Source organism: Protopterus annectens, chromosome 6.part0, assembly GCF_019279795.1.
Source record: "Protopterus annectens isolate FY-2018-M chromosome 6.part0, PAN1.0, whole genome shotgun sequence".
NCBI lineage: Eukaryota > Metazoa > Chordata > Ceratodontiformes > Protopteridae > Protopterus > Protopterus annectens.
The window spans coordinates 1,584,537,128-1,584,565,016 of NC_056737.1; the positions used below are offsets into that span (position 1 = coordinate 1,584,537,128).

General features: G+C 43.3%; 1 protein-coding gene across 10 annotated transcripts in view; it reads right to left on the reverse strand.

Annotated features, from left to right (window-relative positions):
* The window catches only part of EVL (Enah/Vasp-like), a 1,573,360-nt gene that overhangs the window by 109,822 nt on the left and 1,435,649 nt on the right, over positions 1–27,889 (reverse strand). The gene's annotated exons all lie outside the window — the stretch shown is intronic.

Here is a 27,889-nt window from a genome sequence, read left to right on the forward strand (position 1 = left end):
CTTGAATGGGACATAAGGAGGGTCTGAGTAAGCATCGTAGTAAGGCATGTTTGAGCTCTGTGTTTAATTACTGGGAGCTGATTATTTCATTGGTATAAGGGGCAAGTAAGGAAGAGTTATGTAAGGGGACCAAAGGGGGAAAACTGTCGGTGATGGTTTATGGGGAGTGTGGGGATCCTGCGGGATGCATAGGGTCACAATGTTCATAGGAGCACAGGAGCTTATTAGGCTACAGCTCTATGGCTCCTGAAAGCCAGTGAAGTTCAATTCTTGCTTTCTTGGAACCTTGGGTGGTTGTATTCATTCATCCAGTTGTTCGAACTGTATGTGGGGGAAAGGGCCAAGGAGGTGTTTGACATGATGCTGGAGTTTATTCTTAACGGGGGGCATCTTTGGGTGACAAATTTGTTTCTTGAGTAGGTAGTATTAATGTTACATACCAAGTTAAGGTTTTACAGAATAGCACAAGGAGCATTTCACTTGGGGTTTGGGTGAATTTTGTAGATAGGGTTTTAGGAAGCATGGTAGGTAGGTGGTTGTGTTGGGGTAGTTTTAGAAACTGGGTGCATTGCTACAGGGGAGTTAGAAGGTATAAGGAAGCCTGGTTGCAGGATAAGGCAGCTGTAGGATACTAGTGGTATAGGTAACATAAGGAAAGAGCCTTTTTAGGGGAAAGGCTAGGGACAAATAGGGGTTAAGAATGGTTTGGTAATGAGTGAATTGGGGGTGTTTATGGCTTGGTATGTAGAGTATTTCATTTCTGAGCATAGGTGAGTTTTCAGGAACTAGGTCAAGGGGTGCTGGATTTCTGCCATCTAAGGTTAGGACATTAATGTTTGGGAGTTAGACTATTCCCTACGGTAATGGAGTTGTTGCACATATAGAACTGGGTAGTGGGGGGCTAAGGTGATATGCTACGGTTAGCACTTGGGTGTGATACTTGCTACTAGTTGTTTGACTGGGTGCCGTCTTGAGTTCACAAGGTTATAGTTTGTGGTTTTGTTGTGGTTATAGGCTGTCAATACATTCAGGGTGAGCCATGATTTTGGCTTTGAAGGCAGTGGGCTAAAAGGATATGTATTCTTTTGGTGTGGATGTTCCGGTGTTACAGCGGGGTCATGGTAATCATACTTTATTTAGTTTCATTAGGGTGTGTTTCAGTGATGGCATGGCAAGGGGGTTTATGACGGGATTTTAAGGTACTTTACTGATGATGGATACACCAAATGATGTTTGGCTTGACTCTTCCCTTTATGGGAAGTGGATTGAACAATTTTGGGTAGAAGGGAGGGGGAACAGCCTGGTCAGGCTGGTTGGCGGAGAAGAGGGATAGGCTTGCCCTCTTCTGTTCCCCTTCTGATGTCTGGATGTTCATTTCAGGGATCTGGTGGAAAGGAAATGAGTAGTTGGAGGAAGCTCGCTGAATAGATAAGCAAGCTGAGGTAAGGATGGTGTTTATTTGGTGGAAGGTAACTCAATGGATGGTGTATGAAGTGAGTTGGGATGCTGCTTCATAAGTAAAGTAAGCGAGCAGAGGTATGGACCCTGCTTGTTGGGCAGGGTGAGTAGGTACGCTGCCCTGATTAACATTACAATGAATGGTGTATGAAGTGAGATGGGACGCTGCTTCATAAGTAAAGTAAGTGAGTAGAGGTATGGACGCAGCTTACTGGGGCAGGGTGAGTAGGTATGCTGCCCTGATTAACATTACAAGGATGTTATGCTGTATTTAGAGTCAATTATATCATGAATAGTTGTAATTAATAAAGTTGGTGATCAAAGCTATGTTATGGAAATTTAATAAAGGTCATCAAATGTCATTTGGTGTGATGTGTGTTATTGAAGGGGACCAGGACAAACATCCTTCTGTGGTAGAATGTTGTAATGCAGTTCATGTCTACAGATTTTACACTGGTGCTTTGATAATGTGCTTATATTTTCCACTCATTTGGTCACTCTGTGTTTTTAAATATGTGTTTTTAAGTACTATCCCACATTCCTATTGGAGGCAGGAAGAGTTTTATGCTGACTAGATGTCCAGATTTTTGACAGATGAATGTCTTTTTCAAGGGCCTTAGTACCTATTTTCAATATCTGCAGGCTAAAAGATTTTATAGTACTTTGTTAAGCATGCTATTGCAATAGTCTGAGATTAAAGATTTGCTGTCAACCCCAGAGTATGACAGAAGCAATCTTTATTATATGAAGCCATTGTTTAATTCATGTTTGAGCAGTTTTAAGTTGTTTTTAAATTATTTAGCTATTTACCAATTTGTTGATTGAGTGCACCCTCATTAGGCTCACTAAAATACTTACTTACTTTTTTGGAGGGTGAGACAAAACGGTGAACAAGGAAGTTACCTGAATTATTCAAGGTCACATAGTACACATATTTTTAAAATGTATTCATTTAATTAATTTACCTTCTTAAACCAATTCAAGGTCAATGGGAGATCATGAGCCTATCTTGGCAAGCAGACATGTTAAGACCTTTTACAGGCTGTACATATGTATACCCTCACTCATGCATGACCCACATACTTTGGCAATTTTGTAGATTGCCATCTAATTTATGGTAAATCTTTAGGATGTAGAAGGAAACCAGAAGGACAAAATAACTAATCCAGGTACCATGCAGTGGCACAAAGTGCTTTCTTCTACCACGTGACTTCTGGATTACTTATTTGTTTGGCTGAGAATTGTTTGAACATTGTAAGAAACATGAATATCAATCAAAAACCTGCACAGCCATACCTTAATGAAGAAATGAAATAGAGAACAAAGTGCCATAAGGCAGCAATGCTAAACATAATATCTCTGTGCTTATGGATTAATTTAGTAATTATCGATGACTGTTTGTGGTATATTGAAGATTTATCCACTGTTGGTGTGGTTTAATCACGAAGGTGAAGCCCAAATGATTAAACAAAGGCAACCATGGGTAAATCTTCAATATACCCACACCCACGAGTCAGTTATTGTTATTATGCAATGACATTATTTAAGAAAGAACTTACTTTTCTTAAATATTGGGCCAGATTCACGAAGCCTCCGTGTAAGAGTTATAACTCTTACACGGAGGCTGCAGTTAAACGGTGTGATGTCAGCATGTCATGCATATGCATAAGGTGCATGAGGCATGCTGAATCACACTAGTAACTCTTACACGGTCCGTGTAAGAGAGTAGGGGGCGTGTCTGTAGGCTAAGCCCTGCAAGCGGACACGCCCCACGGAAGACTATAATGGCTGAAAGTAAACAGCCACGAGAGAGGCCATGGAAATGTGAATAAACACACTACACAACACATGCCCCGACTGACCATCAGTGTATAAAGTGAAGAGATGTTATAAAATTAAATTAAAACCTTTTTTTTTTTAAAACCCCGTAAATGTTTGCTACTGTGTGCGCTCGTGTGCGCGGGTGTGCTACTAGCGCAATCACAGTTAGCAGTCAGTGGAAAAGGATATAAGAACTAAATATGCAGAGTAAGCCAAGAAGTAATAGCTTAGCAGTAGAGTTGCCGGCCTAAGAGTAGGCAGGCAGGGTTCGAGCCCCCACAACAACCTTTTTTTTTTTTTTTTGTAAATAAGCACTAAAAAGCCCCCTGACAGTATTGTACAAATGTAAATGTATTCCCTTTTGTAAAATGGAATGAAATGGAGCATATATTTTGAAGTAACACAACAATAAAAATAGTCAGAAATGTACTGATAGCTAAGCTGCTGTGAGACAGACTGCCCGTAGCTGAGTACTGTTTAACAAGCTGCAAACTGCATGCCCGTTGCTAAGCACCAGTTTAATAGGCTGAAACTGTTTGCAACTAGCTGTGCTTAGCTGAACATGTGTGTCACTAGCCAATTAAGATTTATCCCAGCGCACACCGTTTGCGCGCCGCTCCCACAAGCTAACTGCCAGTGCGCATGCGTTAGCTCCGCGCAAACGAGCGCAGACCTGGTTTTAAGTGCTTAAAAGTGCTTTTGGCATGTTTGATTGACAGGTCCTCAACTCAGTTCTGTAAGGAAAATCAAAAATCAGTTGCCAGATTTGAGCCCAGGATACCATGCACTAGAGTCAAGGTACTAAACCACTAAGCCATGACAGCAGTACCTAGAAATGCAGAAATAGCATATATATGTGATAAAATCCAGAATGGAGCATGATAAAGCATTTTCAGTGAAGTAGATACAATTCCAAAACGGCCAATCAGAGAAATGTGCGGGAAAAGAGGCATATATAAGCCCCATAGGTGGGAATACACAGCAGAAACGATTGTAGAACAGACCGGCAGTCAGAATGAGTGGAGTAGGTGAGGGACGTTGCTTTCGAGCACAGCGTTGGGGCGTTGAGGAGTCCAGATACATGGTCTGGCTCCTTGTCCATCATCACGAGGCCCAACTCATGCAGGGCCAGGTCTCATGGGGAGCGTACAGGGCAGAGGCATGGGACCAGTTGGCTCGTGATCTGACCAGTGCTACTGGCATTCCACGCACTGGTGAGCAGGTCCGTCACCACCATATGGACCTGAAGCGACGCAAGCAAGACCAGTTGACCGAATGGATCCAGGAGGCCCGGGATATGCCCAATGCCCCACTACTGAGTAAGTTACATTTTACTTATGTATGTAAGGATTTCAACTGGCTGATACTATGGAGATGTGTAGTCCAATATTACTTCTTTCATATTACAGCTGCAGGTGTCCGCTCTATGAACCGCGAGATGCATGGCCGTAGGCTGGTGCGGCTGCGCCACCATGCAGGTTAGTAACCCCACCCAGTACTTGTAAATAAATATTATACTGTAGCATGTATCAGAACACTGCAGTGTATTGATTAAAAGTAATATAATGTGCAAGCAAGATTTGAAAGTCTGCAGGTATGGCTGCAACAAGTTCATCAGTATGCAAGTGTAACTGGAAATATAATTGATAGAATTAAACAGTGCTGTAATACAGATGTCCCACCATTAATTAAAATAGTGTAACCTGCAGTAGTCTCAAGAGTACAGCTTCAGAATCTGAGGTAGTCACATGTGAGATATATCCCCTGTTGAAATGCTGAATCATGACAGAAGTGAGGCTGTTGGAAAGTGTTTGAATCACCACCAGTCTAACGTGAACAAAGCCTAGAAGTAGCAACCTGAACTGTGAAGTTGCAGGATGTGTGAGAGTGACAGAAAGGGTCATGTATGAATAAATAAAGTAGTAATAACCCCTGAATATATTAGCCCCAGTGTGTTTCTACAGAACTAAATGCATGTGGGAAGTACAACTTAATATCCCAAACTGATTTGAGTGTGTCAGAATCTGGAATGTCTAGGCCAAATTCTGTATATGGTGATCACAGTAAACAATTTGCAGATAGAATGAATGATTATTTGACAGACTAAACAGCCATAGTTGTCCCCTGTCCTGTCATCAAAGTGTAGCAGGATGATGTATCTGATCAAATTCAAAATAAGTAGGATAGTGATGTATTTGTAACAGGTCTAGCATGATAGTCAAATAAAAATTATTTTGAAACATCAGCTTCAACTTAATTGTGTACCTATTACAAATGTAAATCAATGTGTAACATATGAATGTGTCATCACTTTCTATCTCCACCCAACCCTATAATTCCATATAACAATACCCACTAAATAATGGTAAGTGAAAACATTTCATTAATCATGGACATTTGTCCGTTCCAAAAATATATGCATGTCTGTTCGTGCATGTGCCCTGTTCATACCTGCAAATTTGATGGCCTGTTGCCATTAATCAACCCTGCATGTTGTTTGACTGTGTATTTCTGTTCAAATAATGCATGTGATATTGATATGCCCCTTGTTCAATGGTGTTAATATCTGGGTGTTTGTTTGATGGGAATACCAATGCATGCTGTTACAACTAATCTGAATGGAATAAAATGCCACTAACCCAAACTAACATAACAACTCACAAACCTAGAACGCTTGGGAAGGCAGGTCCCAGCGGACCCACCTCTCCCACCTCAGCTGGCGCCTGCACCTGGCACTAGTGCCCAGGCCGGACCCCCCTCCGGTGGCCCTGTGCCACCTTCGGGTGGAAGCACTGCAGGGGATGGGGCCGGTCCCCCCTCTGCAAGTGTGGCCGGAGGGGTTCGTCCACTCACCCTCCAAGGTGTCCGGTCTGTGGTGCGAAGGGAGATCCAAGACTCTGTTCTTGGGCCCCACGCCAGCTTGAGGCTGTGTGGCACAGCTAACGGCCCGGCCGTTGCCCGCCTACACAGCCCCAGCACAGCCCCGTCCTGGGCTGTGAAGGAACAGTGGCAACTGCCTATGGGTGGGGATATCAGTTCCACTGTTGCCATCTGTGGGCTCATGCATCTCGGATATCCCAACCTCCGTCCCCGTCAATTGTGTAACCCCCCACGTGTGTCATACACCGCCCCTGTATGCATCTTGTCTGTCTTGTCTGTTAACCTACCCAACCTACCTCCCCAGCTATACCGACTTCCTTCACCTGACATACCACTCTCACCTGAAAAAAAAAAAAAAAGGGCACTCTCTACCCACAAAAAAATTACGCCCCATACATAGCTGTCCATGTCGCACACATGTCTGCTTGACATTGAAACAGTTAATTACAATTGGCTCTACAACAAATATTAATGTTGTCCTGACACCTCTTTCAGGGGTGAAAGGTTTCCAATGTCTCACCGAAATACATGGAAATGCACAGCTGTTGCTGCCAAAGACATGGGCATCTATGGGCCTTACCTACATCCCTCCTGCAAATCCCACGCTTGTTTCCCTACTGTCTTACCCTCTTTGTGACCCCTTTTTCACCACTTTCCTGTCACCCCTTTTTCTTTTCTTTCAAAGAAATTAGCGCGGGTGTCCGGTTCTGTTAGCGGAGGTCACCGCCAGTCAAGATAAGTGAGCTCAGCAAGCAGCGCAGACCTGGTTTAAAGTGCTTAAAAGTGCCTTTATGGCACTTTGATTGACAGGTCCTGTACTCAGTTTGAAAGTTTGCAAAGAAAAATAAATTCCCACTGTCAGTCTCGAACCCAGGACCTTGGTAACATTAGTCTGTATGACCTACCACTAAGCCATGCTTGCCTTACAAGAACACAGTGCTAAAATAAATATAACATATAATAGTAGGAATCAGTATAAAGGCAATATAGGAGGTGTACTATCCAAAGCATGTCAGGTAGAGTTTTAATGGCCAAATTACTGGATTCCCATACTAGTTCAGTGTTAACAGAAACAGCCCTGCTACTTGTTAGCTTGTACATAATAAAGTAAGGTAATGTACATATATGAAGGTATGTATATCTACACATACAGATATATAAATATATATTAATACATATGAAATATAGTTGTAGGTGTCAGTATCCATACACACTCACTACAGGAAACAGTGAAGATAAATGCAGCAACCAGAATCTGCAACACAGCCTGGCTCCTGTGAGACCTACTAACCCCTTTAACTGCTTAAAGGTGCCTCCAGCACTTTGATTGATAGGCCCTATACTCAAGTCACAAGCAGAATATAAGCATACTAGTAGGCCCTACCCCAAGACCATTGTAACACTAGTCTGTATGACCCACCACTAAGCCATGCCTCTCATACAGGAATATAGTGCTAAATAAGTGGAACATGTAATAGTAGGAATGAAGATAAAGGCAATATAGTATGACTACTAACTAAAGCATGTCAGGCAGACTTTTATAGTCCCAATTACTGGATTTTCCCATACTAGTGTAGTGTTAACAGAAACAGCCCTGCTAATTGTTAGCTTGTACCCAATAATGTCAGCTAATGTACATATATGAAAGTATGTATATGTACACAGATATATATATATTTATATAGCAATACATATGACATATAGTTGTAGGTGTCAGTATGCATACACACTCACTACAGGGAACAGGCAAGAGAAATGCAGCAACCTGAATCTACAACACAGCATGAAGCATGGGAGATGTACTAACCTTCACACTCACAGAACACTGTCAACAGCATACCAGCATAGTCCACGCCCTACAATCTGAAAGGGCAACGCCTATCTCACATACCCTTTTATAGCAGTGTCCTGAAATCACAGTGAGACATGCAATCAGTACACACCTGGCTGCATGCAATTAGCAAATGCTGTCTTACAATTGGTGCAGAGGCCATCACATGGACCTATGCAGATACCTACAAAAGCAATGAGTACCCACACTACACTCATGCAATACATTCATTGCACAAAACCGACAGAGAAAGAGAGAGAGAGAGAGAGAACAAAACAGAAATAAAGACAGCCAGCAGCAAAACCAGCAGCAGCAGCAGCAGCAGCAGCAGCAAACTTCAAGCAGCACCAGTGACACACCAACAGCTGCCACAAACACAGGTAATGCAAAGTAGCAGGTTAATACTGCGTTTACTGTGACACCTCCAAATGTATCATAGTTCACTATCTATAGGTATGTGCATGAGATAGGTTGTGTGTACATAGTCCTGAAATATAAACATATGTAATATTGCTGTACATGTTACCCATACTTAACACTTCCATAGCTTAGAACACAAGGCCAGTTGTGCATATGATGCAGTAGTTCCCAGGGTCAGCAGAGGTTCCTCCTCAATGGTGTGGGACCACTGTGTATGTATGGCACTGTTCAGGTACATATCCTGTAGTATGGCCAGGGATTAATATCAGTCTGTCATGTGGTGCTATGTCCTCCAGGGGTGAATGTAGCACACATCCAGGGATACCATTTCGTAACAGTGATGCTATGTGTTCTGCAATGATGAAGGTGGCTCTCACCTGGACATGTGAGAGGATAGGGAGGTGACAGTCATTTGGGATAACTAATACCACATGTGTAGGAGAATGGGGGGGGACCTGCACCTAAACTGTCTGCAACAATGTTGCCAATATCTGTGCATGTGGTGAATGTGAAGCATCTTAACACTGCTGACCACAGATGCCTTGCTGTCATGTGAATCTGCCCTGTGCTGCAGTAGCCTCCTACTATTTTTATACAATATGCCTGTATCTGTACTCCACTGGACATGATTAATAAGTGGTGTGCAGTTGTTCTGGGTTAGATATGTGTGTGCACAGTACATGCAGTATGTGGGATGTCTGTGGTAAGCATATGCAAAGGTGCTGGCGGTGTGTGTTGTGGCTACCACTGGCCCAATGGGCTGCATGGATAGCATCACTGTCATAACTACTGAATAACTGTGTAATTAAATGCATACATAGCAAGGTAGTGTACTGTGCTTGTGGTGTTGTTCGGATATGTAAATCCAGGCTGAGTAATGTGTGCACATCACAGGGTTGGGTTGGATGGCAACACACATCCAGTATGTAGGGATGAACACCCAGAATGTGTCAGGCGTGTCGCCTGTGCAGAAGTATCCGGCCATTACCTGTGCATCCCACAACACACACACATGCAACATATGGCAGAAGTACTATAGCAGTACACACATGTTCATAGGTTCATACTAGGCTATTTGCCCTAGGGCATTGGTGAGCCTAGTAGAATGTGTTTGTCTTTCACCACCCAATTACAAGTTATGCTGCTATGCCCTTGTCCGATGTTAGTATACTGTGCCTCTGTCTAACAGTGACATAGAAGTGATACCTGGGGTACAACTATGATCTACATCCAGTCATCCAGATTCCTATGGAAGAGAGTCAATGAGGGACTCTGCCTAACCTGTAGTGTCAGCTCATAAAGGTACCTACCATGAAGATCAGGGTTCTTCAACACATGTCAGATGCTTCCAGAATAGAGGAAATCCAGCTTTGTTCAGTGTCATACCGCATACGTACAGGTGTCCTATGCCTGACATACAAGACCATGTCCAATCAGGATTTGGTGGACATGCTCCACTGCAAGCAATCCAAATCCACCAGAGCCATGAGAGCTGAGGATTTGAACCTCAGCACATACATGTATAGGACATGCTGGAGGGACAGAGTCATAACTCAGAGGCATCTCACACTCTAGCAGAGTATCCCAGTCCATGTTTGACAGAGTCCCTCACTGACTCTCTTCAGGAGACATCTGGACAACTGCATTTGAGACGGAGGCACAGACTAGACAGAGGCACAGTCATGTTATTCAATTACGTAAGGGGTCATACTGTGTCACTACTAAGTCAGAGGCACAATCATCAGAATCTATTCTGTACACTTATTACCAGTATAAGGGTGGCAATAGCCACATCACTATGGCTAGGCTTATACATGCACTAGGGCAGATAGGCTAGTAGTAGACTATGACACTATGAAACACCGGTGTATGTGTAGCTATTGTCAATCAAACAGTATGATGTGGTTTGGGGGCTTGATATCTCCCTGTATTCCAACATTGTTTTGTCTATTCCTTCTAGCATGTCTAGAGATCAGTTGCTAGTGTCCTCTCCTGCTCAGCTGGTGAACCTGGGAATATTGAGGCAATGTTACACTTGCCTCATGTACACTGACAACCCTCTCCTTCTGCCATAAAACACACATACATGTGAGAGATGCAACTATATAGCCAAAGTGGAGGCTGAGCTCTCTCAACATAGGACTAGCAAGACCAGAGAGAAGGTGAAGGTAACCACACACACATCAGAAATCCAGTCTCACATGGCACTATCACAACTTAAGATCATACACATAGACACACAGAGACACTCTCGGAGGCTCTGATCAGGATTCTACCAGAATGGCAGTGGCCACCACAGCAGACACTCACACAACTGCCTCCACAGGGCACAGCACATGCAACACATTGACCACAGAGTCGGTGTGCCAAACAGTCACAGCCCTTAAGGCCAAAACAATGCCAGACACACTTGTCTATGGTTACTCCATAGTCAGACACACTGACGTCCCGCTCACCAGATCGGGTATGGAGGAGATCACAGTAAGCTGCCTATCGGGCACTGGAATCCACCACATAATGCAAGCACTCAGGTCACTCAACTGCAAGTACAGGTCTGACCCAGTCATTATCCATGCTGGTGTGAACGACCTGAGATGTACCTCCCTGGACTACATGGAAAGAGACATAGAGGATCCCTCTGATTATGTAGGCCAGGCAGGTATGACCCTGACCTTCAGCAGTATCCTACCTTCACCAAGTATGATGCCACATAAACAGAGACAAGATGATCAGCTGTATTATTTTGCTTAGACTATGGTGTCATTCAAAGGGGTCCAATGTCTGTCTGCCTGGGACGACATGCTGGACAGGCCACAGTGATTTGCAAGGAACGGCTTGCACCTGTCACCCCTGGGCTTCCGGATTTCGGATGATGCTCTTGCCACCCCCATTGTGCCTTTTTTATGCAAGATTCAGATACTACACCTACCACCCTAGAACACAGTAAAGGAAGGACACTAAGGGTACTGCTGCTCAATGCCAGAGGTCTCAACCTCAAGCTGCACACACTCTATGCCCTTCTCAGTATGTAGCACATTGATGTCTGTGCTGTGCCTGAAACCTGGTTCACAGCTTCTGACAGTACCCCGGCACTATCAGGTGTTACCTCATATCATGCATTCCGGCACCAGCATCCGGACAACACCAAGAAGGATGGTGGGTGTCCATATTCATCAAGGACACCCTCACCTCATTGTTGGTGGCAACACACGATGCATCGGAGACCATCCAGGTGCCAGTGACCGTAGGCAAGACTGCTCTGCAGTTTGTAGCATGTTACATGCCACCCTCTCAAACTCAGGTACCTCACACAGCTATCCTGCAAACACTGAAGGGGATAAATGTATCTCCAAACAGCATCCTACTGGGTGATTCCAACTATCCACATATAGACTGGGATCACTAATCATGCTACAACACTCTAACACAAAGGTTCCATGAGTTCATACACTGAAATGCCATGGAACAACTGGTCCCAATCCCCTCAAGTGGAGGCAACATACTAGAACTCATCATCACGAACATGGGGTCTCACTGTTCAACACCAGCAGTATACCCATCATTGGTGAGATCAGATCATGGACTACTCTCAGTGGGAGTCCACATCCCACCCACACCCCAGATGGAAAAACAAACAGTGAAGACCTTCTCAAATGCCGACTTCACATTTCTAAGGACTGGTGTGGTCTCTTTCAAGGCCCCCAAGCCAGCGGATACCATTACCCAAGCCACTGTATCACTTACAAATGCCTTCTACCAGCACCTCCAGGACTGCATGGATCAGGCAATCCCAAACAAAACAAAGACTCTTTGTACCACAGGCAAGCATCCAGTCTGGTGGACCCTAGCCATAAACAAGCTCTACAACACAAGGAAGGAGCTACTACAAGATAGAGCATAATCCGTAGGAGGAAGACACCCCTGCTCATTGTGAGTAAAACACTGGGTTCCCCATACAATCATCCGAGGCAAGTTTTGAGAGTAAACCCACTCAGGACTCAAGGGACAATCATGAGGCCTTTTTGCCTATGTTTGAAACCTGGGAGGAACTCCCAGATATGCTCAGAATTAGTTCGAATGATGTAGATATCACTGCACCTACAGACATTGCCAACATACTGGCTGACAGGTTCATTGCAGATTCCTCCCCTCCCCCAACTGGAGGTATCTACACCAGAGGATTGTAGCCCCCAAACATCTCCAATGCTGGGGTGGGAACTGCTCTATCCAAGGCAGAAAACACTTTATCCATGGGACCAGATGGTGTCCCCAGTTGTGTGCTCCATGAACTCAATGAGTAATTACACCCGCAGTTAGGGCAGCTGTTTAATCTTAGCCTCACCTCAGGATATGTGCCCAAGGAGTGGCATACGGCAATGGTGGACCCACTTCACAAAGGAGGTGCCTCCACCAACCCCGAAACTACCATCCCATCAGCTTGACAAGCCTGTTCTGCTAAGCTATGGAGAGGATCATAATGGGAATTATAAATGAAGACATAGGGGACTTGCAGACATTGGATACAATCCAGTTTGGCTTTGTCAAGGGCAGATCATGCCTTTTAAACTTGGTTGACTTTTTCAAAACAGTCACCCAGGCCATTGACGTGGGCAGGGCAGTCCACACAGCCTACCTTGACCTGGCAAAGGCTTTCACACAATACCCCACTCAGGTATCATTGAAAACATCACCAGCTTAATTGTGAACCCATACATCACAGCATGGGTTGCAAACTAGCTAAGTGACGGAACACACAGGGTCGAAGTTGCTGGTGCCATGTCACACTCCAGAGCTGTCACAGGTGGTGTCCCACAGGGCTCAGTCCTGGGCCCACATTTGTTCAGCATCTACTTTTCAGAAGTATGAGCAAACACAGGAGGATTATGGCTGACAAAGTTTGACGATGACTGCAAACTGGGAAGCATAGTTGGAAACCCATCTGACACAGACATCCTTCAGAAGGGTCTCATAGACATGGATAACTGGTGCCACAGCCATGACCGTACATTAAACACTAGACAATGCATAGCCATACCCTTCAGGAAGAACAAGGTTACCACTACTTCCCATCTAGGTGGCAATCCTCTAAGCACAGAGGAGGTTATCAGGGACCTGGGCACCCAGGTTGACAGTAACCTTTTGTTTGACACTCACATTGCCAGGGTAGTTTGGAAGGCCTTCTACATTGGCCACCTCATCATGCAGGGATTCACATCTAGATCAAGGGAGGTCATTGTTCCCCTGTACTCATTACTCATCAGACCAATGATTGCATACAATGCCCCATTCAGAATGTATCTGACCCAACACCCGCGGCAATTGGATGGGCCCACAAATTCCTCAACAGGAGGTGAAAGGGTCTCAAACATATTTCTTATGCTGCCTGACTGAAGGGATTCCAGCTGTATTCAGTAACTTACCGTCTGCTCAGAGGTGACCTGTGCCTGACATACAAGGCTATGTCCAACCCAGAATTATTGAACATGCTTCACCTCAAGACCTCTACATCCATCAGAACTACAAGGGCAGGAGACCTAAACCTCAACACAGATATTAATAGGATGTGCTGGAGGGACAGATTCAACACCCAGAGAGTCCCTATGCTGTGGTACAACATCCTGGTACATGTGAGGCTGAGCACCTCACTGGCTTCGTTCAAGTGAGATCTTGACCAATGGATGGGAGATTGCAGGTATACCCCAGGGATAACCTCAGTATCACTGCTTGACAGAGGCACAGCAAAATAATGGGCATATTATCCATCAACTTGAAGGGGTGGCAGAAGCCACAAAAGTCTGGGCTAGGCTTATTAATGCCCTAGGGCAGATAGCCTAGTATGAACCTATGAACCTATGCACATAGGCCTGGGGCAGTTCCTGCTATTAGGACAGTGGTCTGCAGCAAGCTATATAGTAGTAGTGAGTTTTAGCCATTGGTTTTTGACCATGGCTATTCCGTGTTGCTTCTTGTTGTGGTACAAACATGGGTGTGTGGTTATCCATGCTATTTATTGCTAGCCACCCTCATTTTGTATCTTGTTCCATGTTTTTGCACATGTACATCACTGTATGATGTGTGACCTGGTAGTGACAGGGTGCTGATGTGGACTTTGACCCTGTTTTCTATTACAGCACTGATATCTACATTCTCTATACTGTGTGTGTTTACACACCACGCATCTTGATGTTTATACTTCTGGCATTGGGTAGCATTACATCTAGGTTCCTATCCCTTGTGGTACCCATGAGGTGGGTTTGTGTTTTTGTGGTTTATGATTCTTGAGGGAGTATGTAAGTTGGGGTCCTCAGGTGTGCATGTGGTACATGATATTACATTACTTAACACATGGCATTCATGCTTCAGGTGGTGCTGCAGGGCCACCTCTGTCGGATACACATACTACACTCCCTGTACATGTTTGGCAGCAGGTTGTGTCATGTTAGGCATCCCTGTTACTGTATGAGTGAGTCAGAGTGGGTATCAGTCCCAGTGTTCCTACTGACCAAGCGTATGTGCTATGCGTTGCCTCTTTGCCAAGGAAAGGGCATACTGGGCATGCCTCCTTCTGCCTACTGGGACAAGGTCAGGTTGTTCCTCCTCCGAGTCACCCCCTGCCTGTGGTGGCCTTGGCAATGGTGGGGGGATGTTTGGCCCAGCCCTGTGCTGGTCCTGCTGCAGCTGTTTCCGCAGGATCATATTATGTAGCATAGCACATATCATGATCATTTGGGTACATGTAGTTGGTGTGTACTGCAAGGCTCCACCAGATGTGTCCAGACACCGGAACCGTGACTTGAGCAGCCCAAACACACGCTCTATGATATTACGTGTTTGTGCGTGTGCCTCATTATGGCGTTCCTGTTCAGGTGTGTGTGCATTTCTGATGGGTGTCATCAGCCATGGCTCAAGTGCATAACCTGCATCCCCCACTAGGTGTCCGTGTGGGAAGTCCCCATTGGCAAATGATTGGTACAGCTGCGTCAGATGCCAGATATGGGAATCGTGGTAGCTCCCAGGGCAGCCAGCACACACATTCATTATTATGCCCTGGGCATCACACACGACCTGGCAGTTGATGGAGGGGTATCCCTTGTGGTTAATGTAAGCTCTACCCCGCTCTCCTGCTGGTGCTTTGATGAGTATGTGCGTGCAGTCTATAGCACCCAGTACCTCAGGGTATTCTGCTATTTGCTGGAAGAGACGCATATTGCTGGCCAATACCTCACGGGCATTGGGGAAATATACATGATCACCGACATGTGCTGACATGGCATCCAGGAACTGGTGTAGTACCCTGGAGGCTGATGCCTGTGATATCCCCATCATATCGCCAGTTGGTCTCTGGAAGGTACCTGTTGCTAGTATTCTTAGGCCAACACATACCTTGGTTTCCACTGGGATGGGTTCCCCTCTGTTGGTTCTGTGTGTGAGGCGTGGCCTGCACAGCTCAACAATCTGCTGCAGGAGCTCTCTGTCCACTCTATAGCGCTCTACTATCTCCAGCTCATGTAACCCATGGTAGGTGACCCTGGGCCTGTATACTCTTCTCCTTCTCCTCACTCTGGGTTGTCTGTCAGCATCTGCATTGTCACCACCCTCAGCAATTCGCCTATGCCTGACTATAATAGCTATGGCAGCCCCAAGCATTTCTGCTCTGAGTTCAGCTTTTTTCAGTTTTCAATTCTGATAGCTTAGTTTCTGGCAATATCTGTTGTGAGAAACAGCCTGCACTGCTCCTTGCAGTGTTTTAAGTGCTGGGTTGGGCTTCTAGTCTGCCTGTGTAATTGCCTGCTTCTAATTGTTTCCACCAATTAACTCCAGTAGTATCTTCTGGCAGTTTCCCTGGATTTTAGTTGTTTCCTGTTTCCTTTCTGTTTCCTGAGGGGGAGCAATGTACACACCAGCTTAAACACGCTTACAGTCACTTAAACACGCGTACACATCCTTACATGGTGTTACACGCGTGCACACATCCTTACACGGTGTTAGCTAGGCTGATTCATGCTAAAACGCGCGCACACTGCCTTACACACGTGCACACCCGCGCAAACCGTTGTACACGGTTTGCAACACGCTCCCACATGTTGAACCTGCCTTACATGCGCGCTGCAAGATGCACGTATATCAAGAAACTTTGAGTGTAGGGATAGCGTATACCCTCAATTTCTTGACTTTCCCAGTGTTCTGTTGGGACACACCTCTCTCCCTGATGTCTGTCTGTCATCTGTTACCTTACATTGCCCTCCAATCTGGTACATTTATTGCTATCATCCCCCTCCATGATGTCACCTACCTCTTACTCTGTTCCTCCCCATCTCTAACTCTTACACTACTCAGACAGTGCTCATTACCTATGTGACAGTGTGATTCAGTATTGTAACCCTCATTTACATAGGATTGCCTAGTAATGACTAGTTACATGTCTTACACGGAGCTTCCCCCCCTTGACAACCACTAAACGGAGGCCATATTGTTTTTGGTCTGCAAGTCCCTCCATTGACATTCAATGTAATACATAAATCCCACAATTGTGGGTTTATAAGCTTCGGTTTTCAGTTTTAGGTAGCGCACCCCGTTTGCGCGGGTGTGCGCTGCAGTTAAACACAAAAATCCTGTGGAAAAAAAAAAAAGTTATATAACTTATTTTTGAAACACTTTTTCATGCCAATGGCCACATATTTGGCCATTGGCATGCTTAATGAAACATATGCACCCTTTATTTGGAGCTGACATAGCTCCGTTTTTAATTTTGCAGAAATGTACTCAGTTGTCAGCTGAGTACATTTCTGCAGCTAACACGTCCGTTACACGGACTGGTTTCTGCTTCGTGGATCACTCAAATACCTAATTTGCATATCTTTGAGCTGCAAATGAGGTATTGAGCATTTCCATGCCCAGTCCGTGTAAGAGACGTGTTAGCTGTCTCTTACACGGAGATTTGGGCTGTTCCTGAATCAGGAGGCTTACACGGAGGCTTACACTACTCTTGAACTCCGTGTAAGCCTTCCTGTATCTGGCCCATTGTCTTTGTATAATGGCACCATGGTGTTTATTAATGTTTCCACAGTCTTCCTCTTTGATGATGTACTGCACATTCATATGGGACTTATGCCCCCATGATTATACAGTACATCATTGCATTGGAAAGCAAGCAACGGAGAAAGGAAGATCTCCGTTGCTTTTTGTGATTTCATTATTTTTCATGTATAAATAATATATTTATAGAATAATGGTATGGAAAATGACATTAGAGAAAGATGGCCAAATTAAAGGAGCAATTTAGCAATAAGCTCTAAACTATCTGGATTTCACAGATCTCCATTGCTTTAAAAAAAATGAAATCCAGATAGGTACAAGACATACAGGGCAAAAATACAAGGAAAATCAGATACATTATGCAAAACTAATAAAATATACCTGATTTTCCTTGTATTTTCTCTGCACTCCATATGGACCTCTCGACCTCTTAACTCAACAAAAGTGTAATAGCATATATTAATAGAAGAAGGTTTGGGTGACACACACACACATACACGTATACACACACACACACACACACACACACACACACACACACACACACACACACACACACACACATGCACACACACACACACGCACATGCACACGCGCACACACGCACACACACACACGCACACTGTTTCATTTAGTTTTTACACTTACTAAACAGCAAAAGTGCTGCTTAGTGACTGCAAAATACTGGCTCAATTGATCTTGCTGTCGCTCACATGCATGTATACATTCACACATTTTTTTTATATATTTTACACTCACTAAACAGCAAAAGCACTGCTTAGCAAGAGTAAAATAATGGCGACCATTAGGTTACTTTCAGTCTGATATCCATTGCAGCTTGATATGCTGCCATGAAGAGGCAGACTAACTTTTCAGTGGGCATTACCTATAGATTAACATCCTGCTGGAGAACGTTCATTTTCCAATCGGGGTGCGATCTACAGGTCGCCCATTCTCTAACAGCTGTTAAAAGACTGATAAGAGTTCCACACCATTCTATTTAGCAAAGCTAGACTCATAACATTGTCAGTTTTTTATTCATTTTACCTCATCCATTCAATATAACATTACTAGTGAAATAATTTTTGTATTTTAGATACCTGCAAAGCTAACTATTGTATTATGAGATTGTACCAGTGTGCAATGGCTGAGAAAATCCCTGTTGTGAAGAACACGCACATTTACACTGTTACCCTAACTTATTATGCAGAGCTGTTCTGTGACTCACTTCTTCTTCTTTCGGATTTTCCCGGTTAGGGGTCACCACAGCGGATCACCTGTCCGCTCATGACTGGCAGTGGAGTTTTACAGTGTCGAGTTGCCAGCCCGGTGCCCAACCTTCCACAGAAGGCACACACACACACACACACACTCACACCTATGGCCAATTTAGAGTGTCCAATCCACCTGCAGCATGTCTAATTGGCCACTCCAACTAATACATGCCAAAGTTGTTACTCTGAGTTTCTTGTAATGAAGACACCATTATTATATTTTAAGGTTTTAGCATTATATATTCTGTTATGGATTTACTTACTTATTTATTGTTTGTTAATTAAATTAGTGGACTGATCCCAAATTGGCTCTTTTCAACCACTGCATAGGACAAGTGGTAAAATTAAAGAATAAAACAAAGCAGTATATATCTATATTTCATCTCTATCTATATATCTATTACAAACTTAATTAAGGAGTTATGAAATATGATATCAAACAGTTTGAAGCATAACATAAGAAGATAATGGATCGAATTATGAACCTTGTACAGTACAGAGTGTGAGACGTACCTACACCAAGAATGTTGAATCCTTGCTTTCTAGCACTCAAAACAGCAACACTGAAGAGGTTATCAACTCACTCACCACTACTCATACACATAGTAAGCATCCAACACATAAATCAACATAGCGGAGGTTCTCTTAAAAAACTTACTGAAACACCAGAGACCTCCAAAACACAACACTGCTACAACTAACACAGTTCCCACAGCACCCAAGATACATAGCAACACCAATGTCTCACCTACCAAGCCCTCAAAGTGTAACACTCATAAACCAAATGTTCTTGTCATTGGAGACTCCATAGTGAGACACACAGATGTCCCACTCACCAGGTTAGATAAGGAAAAAGTCACGGTCAGCTGCATGTCCGGTGCCAAGATTTGTCAGATCACGAATGCACTCAGGTCTCTTGGAAACAACTACCATTATGACTATGTCATAGCTCATGTTGAAGGGAACAACCTGAGAATTACCTCACAGGACTATATGAAGAGAGACATGATTGAGCTCTCTGAGTACGAGTCCCAGACAGGTATGTCCCTTACCTTAAGCAGCATATTAACCTCACCTTGAATTATGCCACAGTATAAACAAAAAAAGATTGATTTCAATAATTGGCTTAGTTTTTGGTGTTATGCAAAGAGTATCCAGTTTCTATCAGCCTGGAATGACATGGTCGACACACCTCGCTGCTTTGCCAGTGACGGTTTGTACCTGGCACCTCTATGCTTTCAGCTGCTGGCAAAGGCTCTTGCCTCCCCATAGTGCCTTTTTAGGCAAGGTCTCAAAAACAAACTTGCAGATGTGAAGATTGTCAATCATAACAAAATAAGGGTTATGCTGCTAAACGCTAGGAGCTTAAACCAAAAACTGCATGCCCTAGAAGCACTCCTATCACTGGAGGATGTAGATGTCGGTGCAGCCACAGAAACCTGGTTCAAGGCCTCATAGAGTACTCTGGCCTTGCAAGGCAACAATGCCTTCCACACCTTCAGACCACAAAATGAACATGTGAGAACCAAAGGAGGCGGTGTTTCTATCTATATTAGAGATAAATTCACTTATCCACTAGTTAGACAGGACAACTCCATGGAGTTACTCCAAGTTTATATTACTGTGTGTAAGACCCCCCCCCATTCAAGTCATAGCTAGTTATACATCCCCCTCCATGAATCATGATGCTCATGAGGCCTACTTGACCAAACTGGAGTCAATCCAAATACTGCCAAACACTCTAGTCATGGGGGATTTCAATTATTTCACCATCAACTGGAAAACCTATTCTAGCCCTAACTCACTAACATAAAAGTTACTTAACTTTGATAACTCAAATGCCCTGGAACCAATTGTTCAAACCACAACAAGAGGAACAAACATAGTAGATCTGGTTCTCACTAACATGACAAACAGCTACATCACTGTCAGAGCCTTATTAGTTAAGTATGATCACAAGTCAGTCTCCTTCAAACTGGCACTAACACCAGATCTCACAAAGGACAAAATCAGACTAAAAAACTTCACCAAGGCAAACTATTCCATCATAGGGGAAGGTATAAAAGCATTCCAAGATCCACCCCCAGCTGGAAGGCCTACACTAAATCCCTGTACAATCACTTGTATAACTGTATAGACTCGGCTGTTCCAGAGAGAATCAAAGCCAGAGCCCAAGTAAAAAAAAAGCCACTCTGGTGGACATCCCGCATCAACAAACTTTACAACTTCTTCTTCTTCTTCTTTCGGCTTTTCCCAGTTAGGGGTTGCCACAGCGGATCATCTGTCTGCTCATGATTGGCAGTGGAGTTTTACAGTGTCAAGTTGCCAGCCCGGTGCCCAACCTTCCACAGAAGGCACACACATGCACACAATCACATCTAGGGCCAATTTAGAGTGTGCAATCCACCTACTGCATGTCTTTGGGATGTGGAAGGAAACCAGAGCACTCAGAGGAAACCCACGCGACCACAGGGAGGACATGCAGACTCCGCACAGAAGGCACACCAGCCGAGGATTGAACTGGAGAACCTCTTGCTGTGAGGCAGCAACGCTAACCACTGCACCACCATGATCAACAAACTTTACAACAAATGCAAAAATTTGCTGTCCAAGAAAATTCAGGTGTGGCTCCTACAATGGAAAAACACCCTCCTCAGCCTCAACAAGCAAGTAAGACAACATGTCAAATCCTCTAGGGGTACCTTTGAGAAAAACTTGACAATCACAGCTAAGGATAACCATAAGGCAGTCATGTACACAGCCTAAAAGGTAGGAGCCAAGCATGTGCTGAGCTAGTGGCTAACAGTATTACACACACTGATCCCGCAGAGATAGAAAACCTGCAGACGGACAGATTTGGTGAAAATTTCAGTTCCTTATCCCTTCCAAATTTATCACAAACCTTGTCCTCAACTCCCCTCCCCCACACCCTACATATCTGAAGAGCAGATCAGTAAAGCCTTGTCTAAGGCAAAAAACAACACCTCTGTGGGGACAGACAGCATCTCAGACTGTCTTCTAAACAAACTAAAACATGAACTAGCATCACCATGAAGTACCCTTTTCAATCACAGCCTAACCACTGACTATGTTCCTGTGGAAAGGAGAACAGCAACAGTTATTCCCCTCCACAAAGGTGGCTTAGTGACAGACCTTGGGAATTATAGATCCATAAGTCTAACCAGCCTCATCTGTAAGGCCATGGAATGTATCATCATGGACTTCATAAATAAAGACATAGGCAACCTTCATCCTCTTTATCTAACCTAATTTGGCTTCATCAAGGGCAGATCCTGCCTATTAAACCTGGTGGATTTCTTTGAAAATGTGACCAGGGTCATTGATGAGGGCAAATCTATGCATACAGCAAACTTCGAATGGCCAAGGCCTTGGACATAATCACACACTCAGGCATTACCGATAAACCGTAGACCTTTTTGTTGTAAGATAGATTGACAACTGACTCACAAACTGGTCACACAATATTAAAGTGGGTGACTCCACATCATCCAGTAGACCTGTCACCAGTGGGGTGCCACAAGGGTCAGTGCTGGGTCCCCTACTGGTTGGTATGTACTTCTCATAGGTTCAGGCCAAAACTAAGGGACTTTGGCTGACCAAGTTTGCGGACAACTGCAAACTGGGTGCAATTATCGAATCCTCAAATTATATCAGTATACTTTAGGAGGGTCTTATGCAGACCAGTGACTGGTGTCTTAGTCACAGTCTAAAACTAAATACAAAGAAATGCATCATCATTCCCTTCGGTAAAAACAATGTCCCTTCACACTGTCAAATTAACAACAGTACCTTATGTACCTACAAAGTGGTAAGGGATCTGGAATCACAAGTAGACTGTGGCCTTAACTTTGACCACCATGTCTCTACTGTAGTAAAGAAGGCTTTATATATAGCACACTTGATTAGCAAACCTTTGTTAGAACCCTTCTATACCCATCATTAATCAGGCCCATATTGAGTATAATGCCCCTTTTGGCATGTGCTGCAAGCAATTGGAGAGACCTCAGATGGTTCTAACAAAGAAGGTCAAGGGACTCCAGCATGTGCCTTGCACAGACCGACTAAAGTCCCTGTCACTGTATTCAGTATCATATAGCCTTCTTAGGGGAGACTTATGCCTGGCTTACAGAGCAATCTCTGACCCAAACCTAATGAATTTGCTGCACATCTGTAAATCAAACAGGACTAGAGCCACCAATTCCAGGGACCTAAATATGGCCTGTGACTTGAATACAATGTGCTAAAGGGGCAGATTTGTCTCCCAGTGACTGCCACATCTTTTGAATAGACTGCCAGTTTATGTTTATTTCTTATGTTAACTAGGTAAGTTGGTTCATGGACCCATTTTTAGCTACAAGTTGGTCAAAATAACAATGTGGCTCTATCCATGACTAAAGTTTCAATATATTGCAACTGACATTAATAAGTGCGATCACAAAACATTACAGCCCTTGATAACAAACTATACCTGAAAGTTACAAAATGATTTAAAAAGTGTAGTTGCAGGGGAAAGTTACAAAATGAGTTAAAAAGTGTAGTTGCAGGGGAAAGCTCTCCTGCGCCCTCCTTTTGGGAGAACTAACACGTTAGTTAAAATCACTGTATCTTTATAAAGAAGAAATTCCTGGGATACTGAAATCTTGATCTTAAAAATGCAAAACCCAGTATTTGCATGCTAATGATTGAACATAACAGTGTTGATAATTAGTGGGCCAAATGCAGCCTGACACCCAAGCAATGGAATGTACTGACATTTTGGTACAGCAGTCAGTCAGCAAGTTTTGGTGAAGTAACTACGCAGCATCCATCCAAAGTCCACACAGACTATGACTAGAAGTCATGACTGAGCATAACACCTGAGAACTGCGAGATAGAGATCTCTGTATAGAGACTCTGTGCTGTCCATTAAGACAAAGAAAATTCTGGTTACTTGCTCGTTATAGCTCCTGTTCTGAAGTCACAGAGCTGTTTCAACAGAAAATTCCACCAGATATGCAAAATCCTAATGTTCAAAGAATAGCACTTCACCCATGTGTGCTTTCAGCAAAAGAGGCCTCTACAGTCAGGGTTTGTCCTTCCTCCAAGGTCCAGTTACCTTAGAATTGATTATACCGAGTGTGGGGGTACAGGGGTCAGGATAATATTGCAGCTGGGTTATGGAGGCTTGTTCGCAACAGATAAAACTTAGCTCATGAAAACAGTTGCAGTTGACACACTTTAATTAAACCATCTTCAGTCACCTGACAAGGAACCATTCAAATGGTAGGAAGCGAGAAATGATGACAGTAAATAATAAATATTTTATATTAGTAACTTAAACAACCTCAGAAGATGCCAAGCTGAACAACGGAATGAGAAGTAGACAAATGGATGGGTAACATGACTATTATAAATGGCATGTTTCTTTACATAAAATATAAATATCTTGAGATTTCCCAAGGTTTCAGAAGTAAGTTAAGAGATAACCTTGAAGCAAAGGCTTAGAGATCAAAAAGCTCCATCACTGACTTTCAGATTAATCCTTGGACAACAGAGGTTGGACTGTAATGGTTGGACAGTAGATCTGGTACAGAAGTTAAAAAATAAGCAGATTTAGTGCAATGTCAACCATCTCCTTAACTGGAAGTTAACTAACCCTTTTTTAATGGTAGTCTGGTGATTTTAAATTGATAGTGGCAGAAGTATTTACCTACATGGACTGTTAACAAAGATTTAAATGACAAGGCCAACATACACCAGGGACCTATACTAATGGTGTGAGAGTTCTCTCTGCCCTTATTAGCCAGTGTATGCATGTCATAAAGCCCAGCAGTCCTGGGTCAGTAAGCTGGTGGTCCATTTGCCCAACCTAGGCTACCTGGAATAACTCTGAATGAAAGCTGGACGTAACACCAATCAACATGACAAACATGAACTAAGGATTGCTACACTCAATATAGGTCCACTGACAAAACACAGGATGATGGTTTTAACATGATGTTAAGGAGGAGGTTGGACATCCTTTATATCCAGGATGCAAGACAGAAGGGCAGTGCAGCAAATCCACTTGGTTTGAGATCCAGACTCAGCTACTTAGGAGAAAAACAGACTAGTAAGGGTGTGGGAACTGCGGTGAGGGTCAGGCTTTTGAAGACAGTGAGGAATTAGTGACAGACTCATGGTAATCAGCTCCAGTGTAAGGACATTATTCATAATCTCAGTCTGTGCTCCACAACAAAGTTGTGATAGTGAGGAAAAGAGTGCATTCAGGCACCAGTTGCAGGACCTAGTAGATAAAGTATGATAACATGAGTTGGTGTGACAATGGGGACCTGAATGCAAATACTGGGACAGACAGAACAGGATATAAGGATGCCTGGGTCCACCAGAGTGAGGTACAGAAATAAAGAAGCAGAGGCCATTCTAGACTTCTGAGAGGGAAATGGATTGACAGTAGACAACACATGGATCAACAAGATCACATACAAGAGTGGCCAACATGCAACTTGGGTGGACTTCCCCCTAGTAAGGAAAGGGCAGTGGGGCAGAATTCATGATTGCAAAGTCATCTTCAGTGAAATAGTTGGCCCACAGCATAAACCATTGGTTGCCACAATCAGCTGCAAACAGCAGTCAGAGAAGGTTCTAAGGTAAACAGAGAGCAGGGTAAAGACCTGGAAGCTTACTGGAGAGAAAGCACAGAGGCAAGGTATTACTTAGAGCTCTAGCACCTCAGGAAGAAGAGGAAATAGGTAAAGTTGAAGAGTGACAGCACCTCAAAACAGCATGTGTGAGAACTACAGAATAGGTATGTGGCTGAGACAGGTATGGAAATAAGTTACATGAGGAAAGCTGGTAGTGGAATGCAGAAGTCCAAGAAGTCATAAAAAAAAGAAGTGGAAGGAAAAATGGGGAATAGAAAACTTGCACCAGGATAAGAAGGAATACTTGTTGGCTAACAAAGATGCTGAGAGAGCTGTTGCAATCAGAACAAAGTATAAAACACTCTACTAGCTTCTGTTAAGTTACTCAGTATATGGTACAAAGAAAGTATCAGACTGCAAGGCAAAGGCAGAAAGATAAAGAAGACAGGCATTAGATACCATTCACAAGGGATGCCAAGAATAACCTACTTACCAGTCTACAAATCATGAAAGGCAGATGGAAGGAATACATCCAGCAGTTCCTGAATGAAGAAAACTGCACATAAGCTGTACTGCCCCAGACACAGCCTATGATGAAAAAGAAGGAAGAACCCACACTAGAAGTAAGAAAAATATTAAGAGAAAATGAAGTCAGGGAAATCAGCAAGGTCAGATGAGGTCATGGCAGATATGATTAAAATGTTGGGTGAGTTAGGGGGAGAAATGGCTCCTGATAGTACTCATAACAGTATGGAGAGAAAAAGGTGCATCCCAAATGACTGGAGAATAACCATACTAGTGCCAGTGCACAAGAACAAAGGGGGCAGTCACAACTGTGGGCAGTAAATTCCTGTCACATTGCATGGAAGTGCTAGAGAATGTGATTGCTATACAAATATGCAGCATATAAGAGAGTAGGATGGGAGATGAGCAGTTCAGATTCACATCAGGATGCAGCACAGCTGACTAGATGTTTGCTGTGAGACAGACAGTCGAGAAGAAGCTAGAGATGAGGAAAATGTGCAACTTGGCATTGTTACTCTTGGAGAAAACATATGACAAAGTCCCAAGCTGATATGGGAGTCCTGCAATAGTTCAAAGTTCTAGAAACATTGGTAGAATTAATGCAGGATATGTACAAAGATCCAGCGATACAAGTATGAATAGTGTTCTGACCCACAGAGGGATTCCCACTGGGAGTGGGTTTGCATCTGGGTCCAGCTCTACATCCACTGCTGTTCATACTGGTGACAAACTACGTTAGCAAACAGGTCAAAGGGGGAAAATCGACTAAGCTGCTGTGTGTGATCAGGTGACTCTTAAGAAAGCTGCATATCATATGATTTCTCAGTTAGAAACCCTCTTCTATGTCTTCTTTTCAGATTGCAAAACTCTCCATTATATGATATACACATATTGTAGGTGACTTTAACTGCCGAATATAAACTGGAATACCTATGCAAATAATAATAAATATACTCAAAGATTTCTCAAATTTATGAATCATGACCATATTCATCCTCTTCTTACCAACAGTGATACTCTTCTTGACCTTGTCCTTACCAGCTTCGCTCTGTCCAGCACTACCTGATGTTATGAAATTATTAGCAATATCTGAACATACAGCAGTAACCTCCTTCCTTAATACATGGCTTTGGACCCCCTTACAAAATAAAGTTATTCGAGATATTCCAAAAACCAACCTTTGACTGTTTACAGAGCTTGTAGCAACCATAAATGGTGCAATTCTCTGAAGGACTTAGTGCCTGATGCTTATTGCATGTACGACTGAATTACATACTATATGGTGTAATTTACAGGTTGGCAAGGGATTGTTGTTTGATCAGCATATCTTGTTTGTGTTTGGAAAGTCCTTTTATCTTGCCTAGCTGATGTAAAGGAATTTCTTCTTTAAGTCCCTAACAGTCTTGGTTCACTTATATTTCTCCATCATTACAGCCATCATTGAAAACAATTACCCTTGTAGAATGTACGTTATAAAGCATCTTGGTCAACTTGAAAGACCCCCAATGTTTTCTTGTTAAGAAGATTTTTGGACTTTACAAACTAACCTACTCTGAAAAATTAAAAACCCTAATCTTTTTTTTATCTCCTCTACCTTTTCAGAACCACAAGTCAAACTAACATTTGTTCTAAAGATCTCCGCCTCCAGCACAAGTTTAACAACATGTGCTGGTGGGACAAATGTGTAACTAACACATTCCGTGCCACTGTAATACACTTTATCTACAACTCACAGTAAAGCAATATCTTCTCTATCTTCATAAGCAGACTTGATAATTGAGTAGAAAATCATACAATCGCCCTGGGGGGTATGGGGAAATAATCCTCTTAATAGGGGTAACTAATATACTCAGTAGTACTGGCAGGGTGCAGATTGTATTTTATGATCATAGTCTTCATAAATTATATTGTCTATGCAACTGTAGTGTCTGTCATTAAAATGTAATATTACACTTTTAGACTGACAATGGAAACATTGGTTTGTTTACTGCTCACAATGG